The 18,503-nt window shown below is 35.2% G+C and overlaps 1 protein-coding gene across 1 annotated transcript in view; it reads left to right on the forward strand.

The window, feature by feature from the left end:
* The window catches only part of LOC149420116 (uncharacterized), a 617,394-nt gene that overhangs the window by 424,302 nt on the left and 174,589 nt on the right, over positions 1-18,503 (forward strand). The gene's annotated exons all lie outside the window — the stretch shown is intronic.

An 18,503-nucleotide genomic window follows, 5' to 3' on the forward strand; every position in this document is an offset into this window, starting at 1 on the left:
AATTTATTATCCTTTGTGCTATGCATAAAAAACCTTGTCTTATAAACATTAGTTTATCATTAAAAAAATAACGAACGTTTTTTGATTGGCTATTACGACCGAGTAGGGTTTGTCCGTTATAGTGGCAAGTTTAGTTGTCGCTTGTCGCGATGTCCAGGAACCTAGAGCACAGAAATTTCGGTAGATCTAACGATTTCGGAAAAAATGTACCGATATTCGTAGAAAATCTACCGAAATTTGTGAATTTGTGAAAATCCATCGATTTTATTTTGAAAAACTATCGGTGCAGCTGCACACATAGCTCGTAATTCAATGGCCGTCTTACGGGATCAGTTATCAGCCTTATAGGTATGGCAATATACACTGGCCTCCTCGCTCCCCTGACCTAAGCTTATGTGACTTCTTTTTGTGCGTATATCTCAAGTCCCGCATAGATGTTGACAAGCCAGACTGCCTTGAAGATCTCAAGACAAAAATCCCGATTTAAATCGTTTGGATTCCACGTCAGATGTTATTGACGCTACTAGAAGTTTTCGGGACCGGCTGCAAACACGCATAAAGGTAAATGGCTAACATCTGAGCGAGGGCGACGTGATCTTCAAAACATAAACTACCAACAAAGAGCTCAGAAAAAAGTCATTTTTAAGCAAAACTGACCGCGTACATCTTATTTGAAAACCAAGCGATCCCCGTGACGGACCATGTATAAGTATATTACCTCTCAGTTTATGAAGCCGGGCTCTTCAGTCTTGTTCCTCCGTTGCCCCTATTTTATATTGCATGAGTACCTAACTATATTTATCTTCTATCATCTCATGCCAGAGAAAACCTTTTATGTATTTGTCTTCGAATAGAAAGTTATCGCCTTAGGACGTGTTCCGGTACATTTCATTTTCCCTTTGTATCGTCTTCAGCATACTCATTATTGAATGCCCTTAACCCTCCGGGGGTTTAGCCAGGTTGGTTATTTGCTCGGAGTCTGTGCCACCTTCGCTGCAAACATTTCAGATTTCATCGAATAATTTTCATGGCTGTAAAAAGTGCGACTTTTTTCGCGTAATAAACTGCCAAAGTAATCGTGTTAACGGAGATTGAACAAAGTTTGTACATTTGGTATTGAGTTCCTTGTTCCACAAAATTAAAATTATTTCTGAAAATACGAACACGAGTTGCTGGAAATACCACGGATGGCTACTTCAAACTGACCGCTTTCCGTAAATTATAATTGGAGCTTGTCAGCTTGTGACTTTTCAGCTGGCTATGAAGCAACTTTGCATGGCTATCACGTTATCACGCTCATGTTATGTAACTTGTATATTTTACAATAGCATTTACGAAAAATGTTAGCAAAATAGTATTGTCTTTATTTTTTGTCGTGTATTTTTAAATCTCTTTTTTATTTAAAATATTATGAACGCTACCAGTGTTGTGATATAAATTGTTACATTTTTTTAGTTAGTCCCAACAGCTCCCAAACGTCTGGAGCAAGTTAGACTATGTCATCCCCGATTGGGGTATGTTGATGGGGGAGAGGAAGGTGTGAAAGTACCTACCTGGCTATTCAGATCTTGGTACCAAACACGGCCAAAGCCATTTCAAGCAATCTTTTCTTTTCTGAATGGTGTTCGTTCACAAGGTTGACACTGAAATTAACTTCCGCTCTGGAGTGCCGCAAATATACCATAATTAATAATTTGTAAAATAACAAAAAATATTGAAATTAAATTTACTATCGCACGCCGATGTTTTAACCCGATACTTCAGGATATGTAGCCAAGGATAATACATAATCCTTTAAGTACAGAGGCCCTAGTTGATGAAGCACTAGTCTATCGGGATCACCGGAGCTTGATTCAGTTTAGAGATTGAAAACGCTGATGAGTAACCATGTTAACTAAAACAATATTCCGGTGGGCCCTAGAAGTTCGTATGGCGCTCTTGATTCCTAACTGCGAGCCCTTAACCCTACAAACCAAAAGCGCACATTCATGACGATGATTCTCTCTTAGAATTAATAATAGTTAATCTTTTGTTACCAAATAGGCTACCCCCTCGGCCTAACAGCTAATGCCTGCTTTACACATTGCTTTTTCATCCAGTTTGTCTATTCCTAGCAATTCGGAATGAAAAAAGGTTCTATTTTGGTAGTTGGTACCGTGAGTAGTATATCTATGTTGGTACCTATTCTCGTATAATATCTATGTTGGTACCGATTTTCGTGCAATTTAAGATGGCGGACATTATTTGACACCTGTCATCTCTTAACTATATTACTTGAAAATATTGCATGCTTATTCAGTTTTTAAATACTAAACATGAATTCATTGTTGTAGGTCTTATGAATTTTAACGTGTACGTTTGATGTTTTGATATTTTGTTTTGAGAAAGTAATAAATGAGAACTTTACATATTATGTACCTACTGTTAACACTTAGAATATAATATCTACGTGGGTTAACTTCATATTGCAACATACTTTTATTAATTAATAAATAGAGATAAAGTTGTGACAGCTATTGCTATCTGCGCTGCCGTGTTTTTGTGGTTTTACCTCATATATTATACGAATATCGTATCGATTAAGACACTGATTAGGCAGGTAATTTCACAAAGGCATAGGCACCTATAAAAATCAATTTGATAAAGGATCAAACGACGAACGACCAATCACGTGACACAGCTCGCAAATAACAGTGAGAGACGCTTTCATAATTGTAAACTATTTTAAATGTGTTTAATTTTTTTGATGATTTAGTACCGTCCCAAAATATAATTTCTTCTCTAATGGCAACAATCCTTATAAAATCGTAGGTATGACAATAATGATCTTGTAAAGCTTAGATTTTTCATATGGGTCCCGATATGGGGATCGGTGTTTAAAAAAGGATGGTGTAAAGCATTAACAGCGATCCACGTGTCCCAGCGGTAAGCGGACCGTAGCCGCATGACGTCTGATTCGATTTCGCGACACGACCTTATTTTTTTATCTCCATTAATGCCGTAATTACTTTACGGGTTTCATTTCGGGGACTGTGATTGTACGAGTATTCCGATGCGTTCGTCACCCCACTGTGACGGCTGGGCCGTGATAGGCGGGTGCCTAATCTAATCAACCGGTTGCATTTTAATTTTGTCCTTGTTTGGTTGAAGCTGCAATATCTGTCAATTAGAGTATAAGCGAACAATACAAATGCGTTATCAAAAAAGTTGACTTATTCCCATCAACCAATAAATCAATTCTTATACCCTTTTGTTTGGGTCGGTGATCTCAGAATCGTTGCCCATAGCAAATCTTTTTTTCTTCGTTTTATGGGTTTTCTACTCCATACGTAGAATTCAGTAAACAACAATAATAATAATTTGATTATTTACAGTGGCGGCTCGTAACTTTTAGGTGTACTAGAGACATTATTGATGTTGTAGCCGAAAACGTCTTCTTTTTTTTAGAAAATCCGGTTTTTTATATGAAGATTTTCAGAAAATCCGTGCGGCACACGGCCAAAATAAAATTTCCTGAAAGTCTTCATACATAAACTCGCATTTTCGAAAAAAATCACTTTGGACTAAATCACTTTGGACTAAACCACATCAATAATGTCGATTTTTTCAAACTTAGCACTCTACCACTATTTATTTAATTTTTTACATTTGTTGTAAAGAATGTGAACTTACTGGGGTACCCCCTCTAAGGCAACGGTTATCTATATTCTTCATTCCCGTTTCCATAATCCATATCTTAACAATTATTTTAAAGTCGGTTATTTTGGTAATGGTTTTTATTGCAAGATGGAAGATATTAAATAGTTTTTATATTTCTTCAGTATTATACTGCCCTGATGAAGCTACGGTTGTAGCGAAACCCGGTCGGCATTAAGTATTTACCTTTAAGTGATGTTTACAAAGTTATTGTTTAATTTTAAGTTTTTATATTTATTATAGTTGCCCATATATATCTAGAATATCGCTTTTTTTTACATCACCACAAGGGCGCTGTGGAAATAATACTATTATATTCACAAAACATACTTTACTCGTAGATCACTTCACATAAAAACATTTTTTTTTTAACTTAAAATAATAAATAATGTACATTGGTTACATATATTTTGTGCTATTATAAAAATCACATAAAATAAAGTTGACAATCCGTTGTTAACATACTATCGCCATCTCTAATTTACAGATTCAATGTAGGCATGCTGAGTATGTTTTACAGGTATTTCAATGTAGCCTGCTCTGAGGAGCTAGCAGCATTGATCCCCTGTGCACCGGTGCACGCACGCGAAACACGGCCGACACGAGCGGCGGAACACCCATTGTATGTTGATGTTGGCTTCATGAGGTCGGGTTTCTTTGACTAGTTTTGTGTAGGTCAAATTTTCGAGGCCCGCATTCTTTTTGTCAGTGCCTTAACCCGCCTCACAAAGCTGCCCAACCGGGCGGCGATAAAATTCTCCCGTCTTTATTCTGTACAGATAGGGGTGCTTTTGTGAAGTGTCATAAAAAATATTAGATTCACTGTATGGTTGAATATTTTTATTTTTATTTTTTTTTTTTATAGTTAATACCTCACAAGAGTCCCAACTGCTCCCGTCTGGAGCCAGTGAGACTATGGAATCCCCAATTGGGGGATGTTGTGAGGCTGAAGGTAAGTGGGGAAGGGAAAGAGGAAGGTGGGGAAGTACCTGGCTATTCAGATCTAGTCACTAAACACGGCTAAAGCCATTTGGAGCAACGTTTCAATTCTGAATGGTGGTCTTACACCAGGGCGATACTGGTAGTATCTTCCACTCTGGAACGTGCCGCAAATATACTATATATTATTTTAATTAATTAATTGTGAAATAACACAAATCAATCAAATAAAATTTATTTGCGCACGCCGGGTTCGAACCCGCGACCTTCGGAATGGCAGTCCAATGCGTTACCACTGGACTATGCCGGCCGTCATGTTAAGTCATATTCTGCTAAATCGCAGGATTCACATAAGATTTGGTTCTGAGGAGACTTTTGTATTTGCCTTATTCACATTTTGTGCAGCTTCTTTGTAACGAAAAGCATCGGTACATCCTCAGTTCGTGAAGTGACTTATCTACCTGTAGAAAATCACAAAGAAGAAATAGCCGTGAAGTATGCGAGTCCTCGTATGGGAGTTTGTTATACTCGTTCCACTGTGTACGCAATTGAGCTTCTTTCTCTAGAGTTGTTCAAGAAACGTTTGTTGCATAATGTCAAAACATTCCAGCTATGACGTTGCGCGACTTTATCATAAAAAATAACAATATTGATGCAATAAAAAAACCAATTTTTTAAATTCACGTAACATTATTTTTACATTTGACAGCCGTTTCGATCTTAAACCTATTATCTACCTGTGGTATAACCAGTCGACGATTAATGATATGAATTCTGTTACCATTACAAGTTCACATTATACATTCCTGTTACCCCATTCGTAATGCGTAATTATTGTTATTGGTAATATCAGTTAACGAAGATTGAGCTATAGATCGTCAAGGTAGATAGATATCTGTACCCGAGAAGAATACGGAAGAAACTCCAAAGCACGAAATGTTCAGGAGAGCGGACATCATTTGTGTGTGTAGCAAATCACTTGTTATTTCCAGGAATATTGATTAATAATTGTAAGAATTATTGTTTTTTCATTCAATCAATCAAAATATTTGTGGAGATATTCGCTAAAAACACGTAGGTTTTTGGCTCTTGTGAACATTTCATGTTTTAGAGTTGCAGTCAATTAACACATTTGTGGAGATATTTGCTAAAAACACGTAGGTTCTCGGCTCTCGTGAACATTTCGTGTTTTAGAGTTGCAATCAATGAACACATTTGTGGAGATATTTGCTAAAAACACGGAGGTTTTCGGCTCTCCTGAACATTTCATAAAGTCGATAAACAGCTAGTAGCCCTTTAGCGTCAGATTTTTTAAATTTGAAAAATTCCAATTTCGAACTCGATTTCATCAAAACCGGAATCTCAAATCCTAAAAAGTTTTACTACAATACTGATTCACCAATTTCTACCCCTAGTTTCGTACACCATTTATATAATATTCGCTAATTATTATCTTACATTTATTTATACGCCTCAATATTTCCGTAATTTATTCAGCTAAGAAGTTGGTTATTAGGTGTTTAGTGAATATAAATTAGAACAAAGAAAGCGACAGAAGATGCAACGATAGGTTGCGAACAATTAAGGTTTAACTTCAAAAAAGAAGAGCTGACTTTTAGGATATTTTAATCAATTTACAGCTAAAATCTTCGATTATATCCTAAATTTCGAAAACTATTCCAAAAAGGTTGCTTGTGCGGTATTTTAGACTTTATTCTTCTATATTATAACAAAAACCACACAATACTTGCAGAACTTAATAATTATATTATTAAAAATTGATTTTAATTAAAAAAATAGATAAAGAATTAGCTGTTTCTCAAAATAAGTTATTGCACTGTACTCAGACATTAACAACTGCAGGGAGTACAAACCCGGCGGACCGTAATCTGAAAATAATATTGCTCGAGTGCACGAAGTACTCGAGTTATTTTAATCGAAGCAATTTCGAGTACATTGATTACAGCGTTCGGATTATTACAAGTGACTGATTTGTTTCGCTTAGATTTCCAATTTGTTCTCTTCACGATAGTAGTAATTTGTTTTGATTGAATTATCCAACGAAATTGAGAGAACAGTATAAAAACTTAATCCTGAAGTAAGTTGCTTAAAAGTAAATTTATTTTTCAAAGAGACATTTCATTGCCAAAGTCTTTATTATGATTGATTTTTGGGATAATTAGCAGGTTTTTTTGCTGTTTTCTCTACTTTAGTTCGATACACGAGGTCATGAAGAAAATAATTTCCTCAGGGCCTATTTCATTTTTGGGGACGCTGTGTAGTCGGTATCTTCAAGGGAAGGAAATGGGGGGTTCACCCACTGCGGTGCAAGGCGATTGGTCAAGAGAGTCCGGATGGAGAGGTCAAAGAGTCTCCCTCAATCAGTCTTCTAATTCGGACCGCCACGCATTAGGAGGGTAGACGCAGCCGACGACCGCCAAAACCTGGACTAACCTCGCCCAAACATTGCGTTAAAATCAATCACTAAAATAGTTTTGACCGCGAATACTTTCATTCATCTCTAATTCATCGTTTACCTGCAGTTAAAAGTGTTTTAGCAATCTATAATACTATTCAACCCACATAACAAGCTACACATTACAAAGCTGTTGAATTCCGCAAGTGTGTTGTGAGTGACTTAATGGTAATGCTGCATTACTTTCCCGGTTGTAAATGTCTATCATTAAATCCCGTACAATCCCCTGCTAGCGGCATAATTACAAGAAAATTATTGTTCGGTTTCGATGTTTTTACTGTTTACTGCCCAACAATAGGCAGAGTAGGAAGATTAGGCAGGAGCAAGTCACCCCACGTTATTCTTTATGCGTTCCACTCTATACATTGTGAATGACGTTTTAACAGGCGAACGCGAATCGCTTTTATTACCCACCCGTGCACTTATTCGCTCTATTTTAGTTTATGATGACTTCGATGCAGAAATTATACCTAATTTGAAAGCTTTTAGTTATTCCCTCCTAACGTTATTTGAATCTCAAATCATTAATGCGCATTGTCATTAAATTACATTGCATCCCAATGGCATAAACTAAAAGTCACCTACAATCATGCGTTTCGCCAATTATTCTGCCTACCGAGCTTTATGGAAATGGAATTTTTTTCTATTGTAAAATTGCAACTGTTCCCAACCTTCTGAAGCCAGTGGGACTATGGCATCCCCAATTGGGGTATGTTGCGAGGCTGAAAGTAGTGAGGAGGGGAAGAAGATGGGGAATAGGAAGTCGGGGAAGTACCTGGCTTTTCCGATCTGGTCAATAAAATCATGGTTCATATTCTCAATTCCAGAAATCCTTCCAATCTTGCTTCTTTCTTCTCCTTCTTTGACTCGGTCTTTCCACTTCATCGTCTACCATTGTTTCCACAGGGCCAGAACATCGCAGATTTTGAGATTAACTCTTATGATGATGTCATGATTAAGAGTAAGATTCTAGAGTTCTATCTATATAATTTAAAGGTAAAGGTCATTATGAAGTTGATTTTATGTTATGTGGAATATTTTATAATCTACGTCTTTTTGTTGAAATGATTGTATAGCTAAATTTATGTTATTTATAAATTAATACATATTGCCCCCATCTCACTTTCTGAGAAACGCCTGTGTTGAGGTGGCAATTTACAGAAATGATTGTATAGCTAAATTTATGTTATTTATAAATTAATACATATTGCCCCCATATCACTATCTGAGAAACGCCTGTGTTGAGGTGGCAATTTATAGAAATGTTTGTATAGCTAAATTTATGTTATTTATAAATTTATACATATTGCCCCCATCTCACTATCTGAGAAACGCCTGTGTTGAGGTGGCAATTTACAGAAATGATTGTATAGCTAAATTTATGTTATTTATAAATTTATACATATTGCCCCCATCTCACTATCTGAGAAACGCCTGTGTTGAGGTGGCAATTTACAGAAATGATTGTATAGCTAAATTTATGTTATTTATAAATTTATACATATTGCCCCCATCTCACTATCTGAGAAACGCCTGTGTTGAGGTGGCAATTTACAGAAATGATTGTATAGCTAAATTTATGTTATTTATAAATTTATACATATTGCCCCCATCTCACTATCTGAGAAACGCCTGTGTTGAGGTGGCAATTTACAGAAATGATTGTATAGCTAAATTTATGTTATTTATAAATTTATACATATTGCCCCCATCTCACTATCTGAAAAAGACTGTGTTGAGGTGGCAATTTACAGAAATGATTGTATAGCTAAATTTATGTTTAGTAAAAAAGAAATAGATAACATTTTACAAAATGTTATCAAATTGAAAATATTTTTATGAAGAGTTTGCGGTGATGCTCTTCCCAGTCCTCTTATTGCGATGGAGTTGTTCTGTTTGATTTATTGGGTAATTATTGACGTTTATTGATACTTCCAATTGATGAATGACGACTCGATAATCTACAATGACATATATATAAATATTGAATTTATTGTTTTGCCGCAAGTTATGTTGTAATATAATAATATTCGGTATTGCTCGCTGCCACCATAAACTAAAATACTTAAAGCCTTACTACACCATTTTATTCAGTTGATAAACGACCGTGTATTTGAAAATATTACTAATTAGGAAATTGTCATAAAATGGTTCATAGAAGGATAATATAAACATTGTTTACGCAGCCATAGAGGGTTGTTTATCTGTTGTATAAACTTGACAATTCTCATAAAATTGCGGAATATTACCAAGGTATTTTAAATGTGCTATATATTTCTTCTTTTTGAAAACATCGTAAAAACAAATACGATTTTCAGAAACTAGATAAAATTACCTTTTGGATTTTTATATTTGAAATATACTTTGATAATTTTTAATTTCAAACACCATAAAAGGTTGAAAAAATACACACTCATATTTTTACTCCAAACGTCGAAAAATTGTAGAGAATAGAAATTTTGAAAACCTCCTCTTGCAACAAAATTAACCTCACATTTATCGTATTTATACAATTAAAAATTATAATAGTTCCCAGAGAATAACAACAAAAATATCATTTTTAATTCATTGTTAGCGGTATATAAACATTGATTTCTTTGATTCATATCTACCTACACATACTTAAAACCTTTATGTTATTTAAAAAATATCACTTCTTTAGAATTATTACTAAATTCACGGGGTAACAGTTAATTAAAAAACAAAATATTCAAAATAACTTGTCAATTCGTTAGTCTGCGGAAAATCCAACATTGCCAGTTCTTTCGGAGCCCAGTTAAAGCTTTAAATGCATTTTTTATTAGTACCAACTCGAATCTACACTTTTACAGTCTTTATACAATATCTAATAAAACACCGTTTAACGGTTGTGAAGCGATTTTTTTAGTAAGAAAAAAAAACAGAAATGCAACATCAACTGTTACCTACGAACGAATTTAGTTCTAATCAATTTTGACCCTCAACTTATCGCATACATTAAAAGTACATTTTCGACTAACTTGCGATTAACTTGAGACATTTTATTTGTAGGCATGGAAAGTTTGTACGAATTGCTGTTATATATTGGATGGTGTAATATATATTTTATTATTATGTACCAACGTGCTTCTTGTTGGGAAAGTTTATGAGTTTGTTGTGTTTTGGCATTATTTCATTTGTGTTTAAAACAAAAATAGGTTCAATGTTATAAAATGTCAGTAATTCCGCGCTGCCTCCATTAACTGACTGAATGCTGTAGAAATGAGATCATTGAGGCGTACCTATGGGTGGTAAAACCATGTATGAACATGTGGAGATTCGCAATGAATGCAAGGCTGATGTAAGCGTAATGAGTAAGATTAGGATAGGAAGGCTTAGATGGTTTGGACAAGAACGAATGAACGAATAAAGAAGTGTAAGAAGAACATTTGACGCAAATGTGAATGGTAACAGAAGTCGGGGACGCCCGAGGAAGACATGACACGATGAAGTGAATCAGATACTTGAGTCGAGCCATGTCAAGAGTCTAGAGAGAGAATAATAAAAGAGTACGTATGAATGTGAACGAGGCAAGAAGTGTGCGCCAAGACCGATTTGTTTGTCCGTCCTCTATGGCAACCCGTGCGGGAAACGGCGTGATGGTTAGTTAGTTGTTTAGTTAGTTAGCCTCCATTAGCTACCTTTTGTAATCGTTAATTGAATATTACGTGCTCTGGGCGGACAGATTGCTCGCCGTACCTTAATTTTAAAAGCGATTGTGTCAAAGGCCCCGCAAATAGAAACGAATTGCACCAATTATGGCCGCTGTGCATAAAATGCTAATTAAAGTACATAAAGTATATAAAGTGGAACTTTTGAGCGTATCTACACGTATGTAAATGATACGCTCGTTAATTATTCACGGTTCTATCGCAACCGACTGATTATAAATGCATTGTTCTACCGACGCGTTATCCTTTCATCTCGCATTTTATAAAGTTTCGTAATCACCGTCTGTTTGAATTTCGATCCCGCGCCGTAATACGTAATGCCCCGTTTAGTTGAGTCATTTCACCATACGTCTCATAGCCGTGCTCCTCGCGGACCCAACTGGGCTGTGGACTCTATCTATCCGAATCATCTACAGGCTCCACTAACTTTAACTTATATCATCTGATGCCTCGTGGCTTGTCTGCTATCTGCGCTTTGTTCCAGAAAGGTAATCAGCACCATTCCAGCACCGGCTCAAATATTGCACCGTTTGAGTTTGTGGAATTATTAAATAAAATTAATTATAATTACCTTTGGTTCTTATACAGGTAAGTTATGTTTTATTATAACAGTTGGTTCAACCAAGTTAATTATTTCTTCAATAATAGCAAATTTGTGGCGTTATTTGCTTTTGATGAAACCATAGGTTTATCAAATAGTGGTGTATACAAATTGATTTATTTTTATTAAACTAAATTAATTGTTTTTTTTGTTTTTTTATTGAAGAAAACACAGATACAGACAGAAATAAACATGGCAGTAATAAAAAGTTAATTGAAGAATTCGCCTGCATCCTAACTATTTCTCACAGATTATCATGGCAACCCAAAAATAATAATAATGATAATAAGCCTTTACAAATATAATATTATAAAGTGAGTTATATTAACAATTGTTAATTAAAAAATAGGAAAAAGTTCACAATATCCATTAAAAATGTTTACAAATATTTTTTAGAAAATAGAGGGTAAAGTTAATTAATTCGAAAATGTTATTTTATATGAAAACAGCTTCAATTTTCTACTAAAGGTACTGCATGTATCAAAAAATATTACGGAATCCTGTTTAGTAGGTTATTTTTTTACTTGCTCGGCAACGTCCCCCATCCTTCTTCCCTTCCCGTCCTTTTTAAATAGTGGTTTGAACGAAGTTATTTATTTTTATTAAAGTAAAAAGACGCCACAAAGTCAATTTGCGATTATTGAAGAAGTTAATTTATTCAACATGAAATCCTGTTATTCGCACCTAAAATATGATACGATGAATTCTGTAACTTAATTATCTAACTGTGTTAAGCAGCATCATATAAATCACTATTTAAAAGTTTATTATTGTAGCAGTTTTAAATATATTTTCGCTCTCTTTCGTTTTTCTAAGTTCCCGTTTTTCATTCCGCAGTTCTTCTTTTTTGGATCTTTTGGGAAACATTTTTATTCGTCTGGCACAGGATGGAGGTTATCGGAACTGTAGATATATTAACATATTTTATTATGTGTGCTAATTACGTATTATTTATTGTTCGCCCTTATCCGGCGAGACAAACAATACGACAAGAGAACCAATTTAGTCATAAAGAATTGATATTAAACATTGATAAAATACCTCTGACTGTTGTTGTACGATGACGATGTTATGCAGATCCGTAATTATAAAGATACGATTGTATTGTGTGCAACAAAAGGGCGCTCGTTCAAAGGGTCCATCAAAGCCGGTACGAATAATGATTATTATCCTTTGTTTGGCGCGATGCATTTCATTACCATTCCTAAAATTGTCAGCGTTTTGGCGTGAACCATCGACCAAATATTACCTATTTAGACAGGGCGTGTGAACCTTAAAATAATACCGAAACCAAAAATATTTATCAAAAGAAAGTGCATTGTCTCGCAGTCGAAAGAAGCATCGCTTTTCTCCTCTTTCTACGTGGCGCTACAAATTACGTCAACACTTTTGCCACAAAATGAGTTGAACAACAAGTTGGGTTGTAAAGTTCATCTATATTCTCTATATTTTGTGACGCGATGCCTTTCAGGCCTGCTATTGGCCAATAAAATTAACGAATTACAACATGAAATTCAGCGATAACCCTGTGCTCTTTGTTATATTCATTTGTATACTCATGAAAATATAATAAAATTTTTGAATTTTGAAAAACTATTGACAACAACAAAAAGAGAAATATTGAGAGACGGTGAATCTTTCAAAGAAATGTTTGAAATTAAATATTTGTGAGTAATACAAGACTTCAAACTGACTTATTCTCAAAACCAAAAATTAAAAAAAAAGGGTCCAAAAAAATTACTATTGGGAAGAATAAGGAGATTCCTAAACACAGTCTCCAGTAAAAATGTAAACCACGCAATCATTGCATCAAACGTTAATTACTGTAGCAGCATTCTATTCTTAGCCAACGATGGATTAATGAAACAAATGACAATACTAAAAATAGAGTTATGAGAACTATACTGAACGAAAATCAAGGAAATGTAGAAGGAGTTAAATATCTTGTCATTTAAACAAATTTTGTACTTTAATACTTTATTTTTAATGTACAAAATAAGTATTCCCAACAGATCAATTGAATATCTAATAATAATTGAAAACCTGCAGCACAAAAACCCCATAGTCAAAAGTTGTTGATGTACGGAGCAATGAAGATATTTGGCGAATTACCAGAAGAAATAAAATTTGAAAAAAACAAAAATAAATTTAAACTTAACTTAGTAAAATATGTGATTGATTTTATTATATATTTTAAGAATACATGTATAAGAATTGTGTAACTATTTAAAATACCTCAGGAGTTTTCATATATTCATGTACAAGCTACTGAAAGAATACAAATTAAATTCTTACGTTTCCTAAGTTTTAAAATGGGTATTCCACATTTTTTCGAACTGCAACACAAAATTAAATGAATTTGCTTAAATTTTTTTTGACGTGGTATTTCTATATAAAATTCTAAATTATGCATTTGTCAACCTAGAAATGCTTGCATTGATAAGCTTTCGGATTCCAATACGTAAAACTCGAAGTTAGTATTTATTTCAGTGCAGAAATTCTGGTAATAACTACCTACCATTTGGATTCCTCATTGCCCAGAATACTTATGGAGTGAAATAATTTTACCGAGTCAGTGGACATCAATTTATCACTTAACAAATACAAAAGATTTCTACTGAGACAGTTTAGTTTTATTTTTATTTTTTTTTATTTTTTTATTAACGACAATTATAATTATGTGTAATAAATATGTACTGTATTAACATATAATTTGATATATTCATATGTAAAACCCCTAAAATGGCCGTTAATGCATATAAATAAAAAAATTAATGTTTTTTTTTTGTGTTTCTTTGGCATTCACTAGTACATTGTGAATAATAAAACTCATTAAAAAAACAAAAAAATAATGTTTGTTTGTTAAAAATCTTAAATTTCCGAAAGTTCTTCAACGATTGCTTTGAAATTTTGACACAACGATGTATTTGAATACGCGTGTCTCTTTATATACCTATATTATATAGATGTCACCTGTGACAGGTAAAAACATTATTTTTGAAAAACATCGCCATCTGTCGGAGAAACATGTTTCTTTTTAAAACAGCACCATCTGTTGGACGTAGAAGCAACACGCGCTATTGTTTCTCTATCTGCACAGACATACTGATCCACATCAACGCGTGGCGGGGTACAGCTAGTAAAGTAATAAATAAATAATAGGTAAAAGTTAAAATTGTAGGTAACAGAAACAATAATAAAAGGTAGCATTTGTATGCGAGGCATCGGAATCCTTTGGGGAGTTGTGAGTGTTGTGACATGAAATCACATTAGTTTGTAATTAGGTATAAGAGTTTTAAATCTATTGTTATTATATATCTATGGCATGCACTGAATATGCAATGAAGTAGCCTGATGGGTTATCCTGCGAAGGCAGTTTGCTCTCTTTCTACCTGTGGGGTAACAATGGATTATTTCAAGCTTCCAAGATAAATTCCGCCCAGATATCATCGTGTCTGACTGCAGCCAGTTATATCGCCGCCCGCGCCCCACCGGGCTGGGGAAGGAATAGTCGTTACAACTTTTTAATGCTTTAACCTTTATCGGCTTAAGCTGTTTAAATCGAAGTTATGGTAGGGATAAACCAAAACCTTCTAGATCACGAGGCCGGGACACTGAACCAAATCAGCCTCCTAACTTGTATGGGAACTTCAAAAATATATTTTTATTAATTTTTTAAAATTAACTAAAACATTTTAAAATGTTTTAATAATAAAAACAAATTGAATAAAAAAATAAAACTTAAGTTTTTGTAGAATCTAATACATTTAGGAGGCTGCTTTGAATGAGTGTCCCGGCCTTGTGATCTAGGAGGTTTTGATAACCCCGCATTTGTGATTATAATTGTCATCTTCGGGGTCGCTATGTGGTGGGTCTCGGAAGAAACGGTAGGAGAGGTAGATCTGGGGTCAGTATGTGCAGGAGTGACGGACGTATGAATTCACCCCCCCTGCAGCGCAAGGCGATGGGTCGAGAGAGTCCTGCTGCAGAGGTCAAATGGTCTCCCTCAACCAGTAAGTGGGCAGACGCATCCTCCGTCAAGAAACTCCACCCCATGAACCCAGGCACGTGGCGAACCGCTTGGAGTGACCTGTGGCAGAAGTGTTGGTGACAATTAAAAAACATATATTGTATGCTTATATGGAGTAATGTCGCTATTCTTGTTATTTCTAAAGAATGAAGTCTAGATCTACAGTTAGGTAATATTGTATGCTTATATGAAGTAATGTCGCTATTATTGTTATTTCTAAAGAATGAAGTCTACATCTACAGTTAGGTAATATTGTATGCTTATATGAAGTAATGTCGCTATTCTTGTTATTTCTAAAGAATGAAGTCTACATCTACAGTTAGGTAATTTCGATGAATTTTGGAGTCTTATAATTTAACAGATTTTTTGCGGAACCGTTTATCAAAAGATAATGACCTGGCACTGTAAGTGGGGCCTAAAAGCTACCCGAATTCTTCTCGGGGGACCAATTTCCCTTGCCATTTCCTCTGCGCCGTGCCCCTGCCTCGGTGATGAATGCCCTGCGATAATTGTAACTCCAGCGCGTGAAACAATAATGCGAATGAATTTTGAATTAATTATCGGCCCCTCCTCCGTCGCTCGGGCGGGCGGTGGGTGAAATGGGATTGAGTTTGGGTGTAGGGAGAGTGAGAGGGGGAGGATGGAGGGGGGGGGGGGAATGGGCTGTCAACATGGATCGGGGCCGGTCAAGGGAAGCGGGCCGGCCGGGAATTTATCGCATTCATATCCGTTTATCGCATGAATGTTCTGCTATTGCATCCCAGCAATAATTATTTAAGTCTGATTTTTGCGGAAAATGCAGTAAACTGCAGACTGTATCGCCCGGGCAATTATTCAACCTTACGTCTGGCCAGCTTGCTGCTTCCCTGGGAAAGTTATGGGTTTTGAATGCTTTGCTGGAAGTTTTCTTTTTCATCAAAGCAATATCAGACACAACTTGTATAACACACAATACTTACAAAATGTGAACAAAATAACATCTGATGAAATATGGTAGGTACTTCTGGATTATTTCAATTAGGTACAGATATCGCCAATAAACCCGTTCTTGCCATTCACAGTGCTTTGAAAATATGTTTTCTATTAACATAACTTCGCTATAAAATATACCGATCTACATATATCCCTATATCGATCTATATCTATACCCCAACTCAAACACGAGAAACGTTTTTCTCTATTGAATTGGGTAGTTAAAAAGAAGAAAACAAATATTGTAATCAGTCTTTTAGTATAACATATTTATGTTTTATATAAAAGAAATCTATTTTTAATAAAAAAAAATATATATATAATTCTGCGTAAGGACACTAAAAGGTGCAGCTAATCTCAAATGTTTCCCCCCCGAAAAGCCTGGGTCTTTAAAGAAGTCAGAATCTGATACCTAATGCAAGATTCTAATGAATTTACGACCGTAAGCAATATCTGTTGATGGGACCTCTGATTTATATTACCCAAAGGTAAACATGTGAGAGTTGGATCGAAACTTAGATATGACTTAAAATTATAAAAAAATTAAATTTATTATAACTCTCAGATCGAAGAATTATATACGACTTAATATTTATGCTAAAATTTTGAAATATTAGTATAGACAGCGCTGATTTAATGAACCTTATTGAATTTCATATAGGTACCTACGAAAGCTAGTCGTCCCAAAATCCTGTTTAAATATAGCACTAACAGGTCTGAGCATTTCAAACACACGCTTGAACCTAGATTACATGATGTTAGTAATTGATACGCAAATGTGGTGGATTTATTTAACTGCTCAGTGTAGGTACAAGAAGGCTATACTATCATACATTTTCTATCAATATTAATTAAACCTAAATCTACTTATACTTGTATTTCCTTCTTGAGCTCGTATTAATTTTAATCTTTCTGTCGTCATTTTACGTACAAACGCCACAGTTAATTGTTATTTTGTGAAAAAAAATTCTAGTATTTGATAATGCTTGTATACTGTGACATGCAATTATTGTGTATGGAATATTTATACCGTGGGTATTAAATATATACAATTAAACGAATATTTGAAAAAAATCTGCCTTAAAATGTATCTCATAAGTTCCGAATATTCAGGCGCTGGCTGCTATTTAATTCGATCCTCGAGTGGCTGATATAGGCGTATAATACTCGTATGTTCTATCGGGTCCATGTCTGATCTCCCTCTAGCCGGAGCAACGAGTGTAGCGGTAGGATAGCCAAGCTATAGCATAGGCTAGCGGCAGGATAGCTAGAAACAGGATGGCCGTAGGGAGGATGGGCCGGTAGCAGACACTAACCTATGTCACGGCAACAGAGCGGTCCTTTGGCAGATTTATAGCGGCGATAAATAATAAATGTAAATGCATTTTCCGGCGGCACGGTTTTGCCGGTAAAGACAGTATAAGTAATGCCGCCTACAAACCCCAAATATAAAGGACACAAAATGATACTTTTTTTTTAATTGGGAGCATTTATCTAATGTGCTGACTACTGACTAATTTGAACCTTTTGAGTAATGGTAGGTTATGTTCATATTCCCGAACGTCCTAATCTCAAATGACGAACTTTCCATAATGATAATGTTCGAAAGACGAAATCCCGGAATTATTAAATCAAAAAATTCGACTATTGGGAAGATTTCCGAAAGTTTCGAAAGATAGGGATTTTGGCTTGAGACCATTTTTTACAAAAACCTGACGAAATTTTCAAAATATATAGTTGAAAGTTTTTAAATACTACTTTAGTACTATCAACAAACTTAGTTGAAATCGTAGATCTGAACCTACTTCCATTACAAAATGAACTGCAAATTCTTAAACGTACACATTTATCTTTAAATTTACGTTTTTATCGCTGTTTTAAATAATATTCTAGAATAATTGTACACCACCGTCGCCGCATTTAGTCGGCAAGCGCACGCGGCACGTGACACCCGAGCCACCGCGTACAAATTCAGCCCTCGTGTCCAACGTAGAATGTACGCCCTTCACGTACACGGAATCTACCTTACCGGTTCTACGTGATGGCTTTCTGGGATATTGTGAGAGTTCGCGCTCGGTTTGCATTTTTCGCCTGGCAATT

This window comes from Hesperophylax consimilis, chromosome 11, assembly GCF_061612785.1.
Source record: "Hesperophylax consimilis isolate HC1 chromosome 11, BYU_Hcon_1.0, whole genome shotgun sequence".
NCBI classification, from domain to species: domain Eukaryota; kingdom Metazoa; phylum Arthropoda; class Insecta; order Trichoptera; family Limnephilidae; genus Hesperophylax; species Hesperophylax consimilis.